The 9,299-nt window shown below is 39.9% G+C and overlaps 1 non-coding gene across 1 annotated transcript; it reads left to right on the forward strand.

The window, feature by feature from the left end:
* Window positions 1–1,546: 1,546 nt before the first annotated feature.
* Window positions 1,547–1,654, forward strand: LOC145641072 (small nucleolar RNA R71). Its single transcript, XR_014115144.1, has one exon. It is a non-coding gene; the product is annotated as a small nucleolar RNA R71 (small nucleolar RNA).
* Window positions 1,655–9,299: the final 7,645 nt, after the last annotated feature.

Raw genomic sequence — 9,299 nt, forward strand, 5'->3', positions numbered from 1 at the left:
CCATCACTACAAAGTCACAAGGCACGTAGATATGTCCCACTTGAATTGGAACATCCTCAAGCTCTCCACAACGTAGTTTCACCGATCGATCGGCCAATTGAATTGTCTTCCTTGTAGGGATCATCTCAATATTGAGTTTTTGAGCAATGGATAGAGGGATTAAACTAAAACTTGCTCCAAGATCGGCTAAGGCGCCCCTAGATTCCATATTCCCAATTTTCACCGGCAAAGTGAAACTTCCCGGGTCTTTCTCCTTCTTGGGCATCTTATGTTGGACAAGAGCGCTCACTTGATGTGGAAGGGTGATAAGCTCATCATTGAGCTTCCTCTTGTTGGTGAGAATATCCTTGAGGAACTTAGAATAAGATGGCATTTGTGTCACAACTTCAAGAAAAGGGAGGTTGATATGCAAATTCTTCATGACACTAAGAAATTTTGTGAATTTGTCATTCAACTTCCTCTCCGCAAGCTGACTAGGAAAAGGAACCGGTCCATCAAGATTCCTAGCTTCACTAGGAATTGAAGTTGTCTTCTCATTGTCTATCTTCTTCTTCTCCGAACCTCCTTCTATCTCATCACCTTTTTCTTTCTCACCTCCCTTGTTTTCATTCACACTCTCCTCTCCTCCCTTCTTTCCCTCACTATCCCCTTCATTTGGTCCTTCATAGGAAGTCCCTGACCTCAATGTGATCGCCTTACATGCATCGGGTTTTGAATTGTGAGATGGGTTAGGTTGTGGTTGTCCGGGTAGAGTGGATGGTGAATTGAAAGGAGTTCTCTGGGCCAATTGAGCTAGTTGTGAATCAACCATCTTGTTGTGGGCTCTTATCTCTTGCATTTGTTGCCCAAAAGATTGCATTTGCGCATGCATGGCTTGGAGGAGTTGAGTTTGAGTTAGCTCCGCTTGAGGTGCTTGTTCTTGATGGTTTCTTTGAGGTGCTTGAGTTTGATTGTTGTATTGGTTGTTCCTTGGATAACTTCCTCTTGGGTTTTGGGGTTGAGATGGAGGTGGATTTTGATATTGAGGGTTTGAGTTATAGGAAGGTTGAGCTTGTTGGTTCCATTGTTGAGGTTGAGGTACAAACCCGGGTGGTGGTTGTCTCCAAGCTACTCCACCGCCGCTTCCTCTAAATCCCTCTTGCCTAGTGTTGTATGCCGCTACATGCTCGGGGCTTAAACCTCCACAATAGGATGTATCATGGTTCGTTCCTCCACAATTTTGACAAGAGAAATAGTTAACTTGAGAAGAGCTTGCTCCACCACTTGAGCTTGCATTCACACTCGTGTTCAATTTGGAAAGCCCTTTTGTCAGTTGATCAATTTGATGTTGTAATTGATCTACTTTCTCCAATTCATAAATACCACCTCTCTTTGGAGCGTTTCTTCTTCGGCCCCCCCAAGAGTAATTCTTTGCTACCTCTTCTATTGTGGCTTCAACTTGATTTTGAGGGATCTTGATTAATTGGCCACCCGCCCCCGCATCCAAATTGGCTCTTGACATGGGCTCCAATCCGTCGTAGAAAAATCGCATGAGAAACCCTTGATTGTACTCATGGTGGGGACATGCTTGCACCAACTCTTTGAATCTCTCCCATGCTTCACCAAGACTTTCATCGGCCTCTTGCTCAAATGATGCAATTTTTCTTCTCATTTCGGCGGTCTTCTCTTCGGAGATAAAGCGCTTCAAGAACGCCTTTACAACTTCCCTCCATGTTGTGAGAGAATTAGGCTTTACTTTCTTTAGACATTTCTTTGCTCGTCCGGTGAGAGATTGCCGGAAAAGGTGCATACGAATGTATTCTTGACTCACTTCACTGGTTTGCATCATTGCGCACAATTCAAGGAATCGGTCCAAATGCTCAATAGGGTCCTCACTTGCACTTTTTGAAAATTGCTCCGATTGGACCATTCGAGTATATTGTGGATGGATTGAGAACTTGGTTTCCGTGACGGGTAGCAAAATCCCTCCCGTGAGCTCATAATCCTCCAGATTTCCGAACTCACGAAACAAGACATCATTCTCTTGTCCCGCCATTGATTAGCGTGGTGAACTTGAAGAGTAAGTATCACTCTCACTATCAACTATATCACCAAAGCCTCTTCCCTCGTCCTGATAAAGCCTACGGACTTGTCTCATGGTTCGGTTGATTTCGTGGTCAATTTGATGTGAGGGTGCTCCTTGAGACCTCCTAAGCATTCACCAAAGCTAAGAAAACAATTAGCAATGACAAGGATGATAAAACAAAAGAAACAAAAAGAAAAGAAAGCAAAATGACTCTAACAAAAGCAATAAAATTAGCTAAACAAGCCGCTTCCCCGGCAACGGCGCCAAAATTTGATCGAGGGATTAGGTAGGTCGTTGGTTCTACTGACCCTAATCAAATTAACAATTTATAATGCCTAAACTTACACTAAACTAGTTAGTGGCAAGTAAAGGGTCAAACCACTAAGGAAGCTCACTCGTCCAACATCAATATCACTAATGCAAGAGTCAAGAGGGGAAATGTTTTTGTTGATATATTGGATAAAAAGCACTAAAACTATGAATAAGCAAAGATAAAGATGAATAAAATCAATAGAAAATTACGCTAGGGATTCGGGGGTGTCCAATATGATTAGAAAGAGGAGAATAACGGTGATTGTCATGAAACATATGCCACATAATACAAGGTTCTACATAAACAATTCATTCTCATGCAATAGTCTAGGCAAATCAATGAAAGAGGTCTCCCCTAATAAGGATCATTCTCATGCATCCTATTAGTTATAACCAAATCAAGGGAATAAAGAAGCACAATCCATAAAAACTCCACTTTAATAACTCATTCTCATGCAATCGTTAAAATAGAGGTGATCCTAATCTAATTCAAATCACTTTCATGCATTTGAACTAGAAAATATCAAATAGAGTGCAACAATAATCCCCAGCTAATAAAAATCATGTCTTTCATCAATATATGGCATAAGTTCAATCCAACCATCATCATTCATCCATCATTCAATACATATCTTCCACCCCCTTCCCCTAGCTAAGAGTTTAGCCTAGAGAAGGGAGATTAAACATAATATCAAAACTAGAAATAAACACAAAAAATCAAAACAAGGCATGATTGAAATATATGAAATCAATAACAACAAGATAAGCTAATAAGATAGACAAAAATAAGTAACAAAAAAAGCAAATAAATAATATCAAAGGAAAGGAGAAGATATTACTAAAGAAAGGATTGAAGAAAGATGAAAACTTGGGTGCTTGCTTGATTGATGGAAGATTAAAACTTGAGCAAAGTTGAATACAAAGGAAGCTTGAATAACAATCTCTTTTCTCTCTCTAAATTAGGCTAGTGTTCTATGGAATTAGTACTAAGTGTTTTTTCTTTCTTTTTTTACAAAGAGTCCCGTCTATATATATGTGGCTCCACACAAAAGAAAGAGACTTGGACAACAAGGCGCAAATAAATCGTAAACCCAGTCGTGCGCGCCCGCACATGAGTCTTGTGCGCCCGCACACAATGTGTGTGCGCCCTCTCATCATAGTGTGCGGCCGCAACTTTGTGGGTACGGGGAAAATGAGCGCGCCCGCGCAAAGGTGTGTGGGCCCGCACAACGGTCGCGCATAGGGTCGCGCAAACTCTCTGGTTTTGCTCTGTTTCTTCAGTCTGGCTGTGCGGGTTCTGACAGGGTTGCGCGCCCGCACAGCCTCACATGTGCGCCCGCGCATAAGCCGCACAGCACCCCGTGCACAACAGATAACTTGGCTTCTTGATATCCTCTTTCTTTCGGCGCATAATACCTACAAAACCAAAGCATGGAGATCAAAATAAAAACAAAGCGAGAAGACTAAGAAAAGGGAAGATAAGGGAGAAAAGGAAAGAGGAAGCAAAACTAAGTAAAAATGCTTAGAAAAAGGGCCAAACAAGCGCGAATGAGGAGAAAATCCTTAGAGAAAAAGGATAAAAGAGTGGCATAAATGCCACTCATCAAAATAATGCCGTGACACGCTAAATTATACCGTGACACGAAGGAGCCTGGAGATACACGGGACAACTTGGGGTGATACAGGACAGAAAATAGGCTATAGTAAGCAAAACGCTTAGGTTTTATGTGGAGAAAACGCGAGAAAATTCTGTGACACGATACAGTACACCGTGTCACGGTAAAAAAGCGCGCGAGAAAAACGCAGAAATGACACGCAAAATTCACCGTGTCACAGTATATGTAACACGAAACGGTACAGATTGATGTGACACGGTACTAGCTGCCGTGTCATGTCAGATCCGCAACGCGACAAATTTGCTGTTATGCGACATTCAAGTTTATTACGCGTTTTAAAATTATCATAACTTTTGATTTGTAACTCGTAATAAGGCATATAATAAATCATTGGAAATATTATCAAGTCTACTTTCTAATCAAATTTTAATCAGGTCAAAATAATTTTTAGATTTTAATATATGGCCGTTTTAGTGAAAGGGTGTTGATTTTGGGCCGAGTTTAGTATTTTGCTCATATCTTCTTCGTTTTAAATCGGAATTGGGCTTATGATATATTGTTGGAAAGCTTATTTCAAGGTCTATAAACCAAATAATAATTGTATCAAAATTATAAGGCAAAAAAATCAGTTTCTCTTGGTTTTGCGATGTGGACACGAAAAGAGGAAAACAAGTTATGGTGTAGGGAAATGAGCTAGGAAATGGATTGGTTTATGAAATGTAATGAATGGAAGTATGAATTAAGCACTTAAAATATTAAATACTCAACTTGACCAATAATTTCGGTGAAAGGTTGTTCATCATCGGGTTTTGTTTTGGTGAGACATTTTTAAGTGTCTACAGAAGCCCCCACTTTGACTGAGTTTGTAGAAACATCAGTTTCGAAAACGATAGTCAAAGTAGTCGATAGGGATGGAGAATGATTTGAGATATTCTGCAATCCTAAATCACTCTGTATACAATGATACCTGCAGAAAGATGTTAGTTACACAGATAAAGAGTAAAGGGATAGATTGCTTATCTGGCACAAGTGTATTAGTGGCAAATATGTTCGATTGTATCTGACACCAGTGTATTGGTGACAGATGAGTTTGGTAGTTTTCTATGCTTGAAGAAATTTACCAGATGATGTTTATTGAGATACTTTCCATGCTTGAGGAAAGTCGACAAACGAATTTGACGATTTTCTATGCTTGAAGAAATCCGCCGGTTGAGATACTTTAATTTTCATGCTTGAAGAAATCCACCAGTTGAGATATTTTCAATGCTTGAGGAAAGTCGACAGATGATTAAATCTTTGACTTCTTTGCCTTAAGAGGTGGAAACGACCGACAATTTTCCATGCTCGAGGAAAACCTTGTCTGATGATGAGATTGCAAGTCTCTGTGGATCGAGAACCTTGCGCCATGAAATGATAGTGGTTCGATTGTCACTGAACGTGGGCTGTAGATGTTTTAGACCTTCAAGTCGACTATCTGACCGTATTAGGTGATTAAAATATTAAAAATGTGATTTTGATGCTTGCTAGTGGCAAAATGGTAATTTAGGTACCATTTAAAAGTCATAATTTCCCGCGAGTTTTTGGTGAAGAAATAATTTGTTTGAAAACTGCGAAAACTTATTCGAACTGGTCAAAATACATATTATATTCACTGAAATGTCATGCGTATACCGTGTCACATAGCGACACGACACGCTTTGGCGTGACACATTGCCTTTTCTTCCACTAAATTGGTCAAAGACTGCCAGAATATTTGTGGGTAGATTCCTGGAGGTGTGCGCTTAATTCGTGCCACGTGGTACAACGCCGTGACACGAGGATATCCGGCACCACGCGACATAATATAGCGTGACGCGTTCTGGTTTATCTACTGAACCGGTCAGCATGGGCGAATTTTTTCGGGTTTTGCAACTTTGACTAACTATTTTACCACGTCACTTGGTATTTAACCGTTACATGGCACGAGTTACCGTGACGAGCTGTGGATTGTCGTGTCACGCTACTCTGTGTTGCTATTTAAATTCGAAAAAAGTCGTAGCTTCTTCTTTATTTCATTTTACTGTCATTGATCGCCATTTTCGTGTTCTCGCATATCTTCTTCTCTCTCTTTTTTTTTTTTTTTTTTCTCAAAGTACCCCGTCGCGGCGGGTTTGCATTGCGACATGAACCTTAACAACGTAAAAAGCGCATGAGAAAACTGCGAAAATGACACGGAATAAGCACCGTGTCACAGTATATGTACCATCTGCCGTGCCACGTCAGATATTGCCGCGATGCGGCAATTTTTCTATTGCGCGGCAATTCCAGTTTTTTACGTGTTTTAAATTATTATAACTTTTGATATGTAACATGGAATAAAGAATATAATATATCATTGGAAAAATATCAAGTCTATTTTTTAACCCAATGAGAGTCAGGTACAAATCATTTGTAGATTTTAATATATGGCTGTTTTAGTGAAAGGGTGTCGATTTTGGGTTGAGTTTAGTATTTTGCTCATATCTTTTTCGTTTTAAATCGAAATTGGGCTTATGATATATTATTGGAAAGCTTATTTAAAGGCCTATCTTAACTAATAATAATTGGATCAAAATTATAAGGCAAAAAAATCAGTTTCTCTCGGTTTTGCGATGATGACACGAAAACGGGAAAACAAGTCATGGTGTAGGGAAATGAGCTAGGAAATGGATTGGTTTATGAAATGTATTGAATAGAAATATGGATTAAGGACTCCAAAGATTAAATACTCAACCCAACCAATAATGGTGGTGAAAGGTTGTTTATCATCACGTTTAGTTTTGGGGAGACATTTTTAGATGTCTACAGGTGAAGAATTCGCTACTGATAAAGAAGCAAGTCGCCTAGTGTAAGGAGGGTGTTCCCATTGTAAGGGATCCTTCTCCTTAAATGCCCGTGGCCTTTTAAAAGCCTAGGACTTTACACTTGTTAGGGTGTATTAGGATTTGAATTCCTGACTGTTTGGGAGACCTTGAATTAGAAATGATACTCTCATCACGCTTTTTTGTAAGAAACAAGTAGGAGTGGCCAATGAGTTTTAGGAAAACTCATAAACCTCGTTCATGCCTTTCTACCATGCGGAGTTCATGGGATAATTAGAACAAATCGTAAGTTCAACCATGCCCAAATTGCTCTACAAAAACAAGAAATGAGTTCGAGAGCGAGGGTACTAAAATAGCGTTCCCTTTAGAGGAGAATAGCTATTCAAGCCCTAGTGCGGCCTCTACTAGCTCTTCCTTTTTTCACAATTTCATTACCAAACAATATATGAAATGTGATAACGAAAGACTAAGTTAGTTGATTTTATTTACAAGCATTAATCACGTAGGAATTACATTGCAAAAGTCATTATTCTTTGTTTAATAAATATTTGTGTAAAGAACAAAATAAACAATAGTTGCCTTGTCTTAAGTGATAAAACAACAAAAAACTATCAAATTCTAGTCTTGATTAAACGAAAAAATACTATATGAATTAATAAATTCAAAGTTTGTTTAAAGTGATCAAATAACACTATTTATTCAATTAAAGTTATTTAAACAATAAAAGAAAGTGATTTATATAAGTGCTCAGGAAACTAACCATTCTTCTTTGTAGGCTTAGATCTCCGTCTTGGATGTTTATGGAACTTCTTTATTCTTTGTACCTCCAGGGGCTTCAATCTATTCAATAAGGGTTGATGATTAGTTAGGAAGAAAGAGGAAAAAGTAGTATGATAGAAAGAGGGTTTGAGAGAGATTAGGGTTTTCAGAATTAGAGGTTTTGAATTCTTATTTTTCTGTCCATGTAATGCTGAACGAAGACCCCTATTTATAGGCGTAGGGATCTAGGTATAGGGTTTTAAGGTCGCGCCGTCAGGTGGCGTGCACCACTCTTTGAGTCGCGCTGGGTGCCGCCCGCATCTCAATGAGTCGCTCGCACCAGGCGCCCGCAACTTATTGAGTTGCGCTGGTTTGCAGATTGCCTTATACGAAAACGCGTTTTTATAACTTTTGATTGCGGATTCGGATTAAGGCGTGTAAGATATAATTGAAAAGCTTTGAATGTCTAATTTCCAATGCCATTGGATTTAGGTAAAAATCAGTTATGGTTTAAAAGATATGGCCGTTGGAGTGCAAGGGTGTCGGTTTTAGGGCTCAGTTTAGTGTTTTGATCATAACTTCTTCGTTTTAACTGGGAATTGGGCTTATAATATATCGTTGGAAAGATATTTTAAAGGTCTATCCATATGTATAGGCCAGGAACGGAAATATGATGGTTGTTTTATCTGTTTGGATCGTTTTTCAACAATGTAAGATCCATTGGATCGATCACTAGTGGAAAAAATCTTATTTGTAACAAGCTATTCGTAACGGGCATATGATTTCCCGTTACAATTACATCATTTGTAACGGGTAAATTCAATGTCCGTTACGAATAACTAACTAGCCGTAACCAACAAGTCTTGCCCGTTACAAAAAACCAACTAGTCGTAACCAACAAGTCTTGCCCGTTACGAATAACCAACTAGTCGTAACCAACAAATTTTGCCCGTTACGAATAACCAACTAGTCGTAACCAACCAGCCTTGCCCGTTACGAATAGGTTTCAAAGTAAACCCTAACTTTTAATTTCCCTTTTCTTGATTTGGGTATTTTTACCCGGCTAGGTGGCCCAATAAGAAAAAGCCACGTGTCCTTAGTAAAGGTGCCATTTGGACCTATGAGATTATGACACGTGGAGGGCAGACATTCCTCTGCCCTAAACAGACTGATGATCCAGCATGGACCAATCAGAGGGCGACGCGTGTCACCCAAAAAGACGCCCAAAGGCCTTTTGGGCTTAGTGACACGTGTCATTCAGGCATTGCCTCTGGAATGGCGGCCTTCAAGGGCCCAAACCTTGAGGCGCCGTTTTGCAGCGTGACCTAATCCCTAGGTCACCAGATCCTAGGGAGGGCACACCTTCCAAAAAGACCCTATAAATAAGGACATTCTTACATTTATGATAGGACAGGAATATACACGCAATACGAGACTATACGTCACTTACCACACAGCTGTCGTTTTCAAAGAACAGACATCACTTTACCTGAGCTTGGAATCCGAGCAGATAACTTTACTTCCGCACGTTTTACTACCGAACGCTTACTAACTTAATCTTCGGAGGCGGACCACCGACCATCCGGCGGTCTGTTTGCTTTGCAGGTACAGGCGTCCTTTGCTGAATCCAGTCTCAGTGTTGTAACTATCCCAAGGTACAAAAACCCCCGAAACATTTGGCGCCGTCTGTTGGGAGAGTACCTCTGA

Source organism: Chenopodium album, chromosome 7 (genome assembly GCF_948465745.1).
Source record: "Chenopodium album chromosome 7, dcCheAlbu1.1, whole genome shotgun sequence".
Classification (NCBI taxonomy): domain Eukaryota; kingdom Viridiplantae; phylum Streptophyta; class Magnoliopsida; order Caryophyllales; family Amaranthaceae; genus Chenopodium; species Chenopodium album.